The sequence below is a fragment of the Pteropus medius genome, unplaced genomic scaffold (assembly GCF_902729225.1).
Source record: "Pteropus medius unplaced genomic scaffold, Ma_sr-lr_union100, whole genome shotgun sequence".
NCBI classification, from domain to species: Eukaryota; Metazoa; Chordata; class Mammalia; order Chiroptera; family Pteropodidae; genus Pteropus; species Pteropus medius.
Window position 1 is genome coordinate 11,474,597 of NW_024352785.1, and position 1,212 is coordinate 11,475,808.

At 29.7% G+C, this 1,212-nt stretch overlaps 1 pseudogene; it reads left to right on the forward strand.

The window, feature by feature from the left end:
- The first annotated feature begins 563 nt into the window (after positions 1 to 563).
- On the forward strand, positions 564 to 682 carry LOC120591096 (uncharacterized; annotated as a pseudogene).
- The last annotated feature ends 530 nt before the right edge of the window (positions 683 to 1,212 follow it).

The following is a 1,212-nucleotide window of genomic DNA, read 5'->3' on the forward strand; positions in this document are numbered from 1 at the left end:
ATAGCCACATAGTTGTATATATTGAATTTTAATATTAAGCTTTCAGATTTAATTGAGGGAAATAAAAGAATTAAAAAAATTACTTCTATCTTGTCACTAAAACTGATTTCAATGCCATGTTATATATGTATTCCCTATAAAGTCAAAATAATCAATTAATTTTATAATTAAATGTTAGCAAAATTTTGACTTTATAGAAAATTTAATATGCCACTTCTTTCAAACAATGAAAGTTATGCAATCTCTTTTTGCCTAGATTTCCAAGAAATTCAAAATGGAATGTTAACTGTAGCTACATCAGTTTTCAATTTTCATTTTAACGATTGTTAATATATGAGAGTTTTTAAAAATGTGACCGCCAAAATCATTTTTGGAATAAGTCGATCATAAATACATATAAAACATTAGTTAAAAACATTTGCATCAAATACATGAGTTCTACCAAATATATATTAAAGATTTTAGATTTGTTTATCTATATTTTAATTTATTGAATTGATAAGAATGTCACCAAATATTTTCTGACTACAGAGTGTGTCACATTGTTTAAAAAACCAAGGCAAGTCTATGGCCATGACACCCTGAACATCCCCAATCTCATCTGATCTCGGAAGTTAAGCAGGGTCGAGCCTGGTTAGTACTTGGATGGGAGACCACCTAGGAATACCAGGTTCTGTCGGCATGAAAAAAAAAAAGGAAAATACACTTGAAAATTAATTAAAATTTTTAAAGTAAATCATTGAAATCATTTTATAAAGCAGCAAATCATGTGTGTAAGCATTCTAAAAACAAAAAGAGGATCACTTTATGTCTATTGGTAGGCGATGTGATGCATTTATTTTGTCTTCCCTGGGTATCTTTAAAAAGTTGAAAAATTAGCTACATTGCTTCTGATACAGGTCCAGGAAAAGAGATTTGAAAAGAATTGGTAGTATTTTTCTGTGATAAACACAGAGATTCCTAATTTATTTTAGCAACATCCTTGTTATTCATCTTCAGGGTATTGTATAGTCTCCCTTATGTGAGCCAAGAGATGGGGACCAGAGAAGAGAGGAAAGGGGAAAGAGAAAGAAGGAAAGGAGGATAGAAAGGAAAGAGATTGAGAAAGAGGGAGAGAGATTTTATGAAGATTTTTTTTTCATATTTTTAATTCAAATTTATTCATTTCCTATTCCAAAATGTGCTGGGATAATTAATGAAATAATGATAACC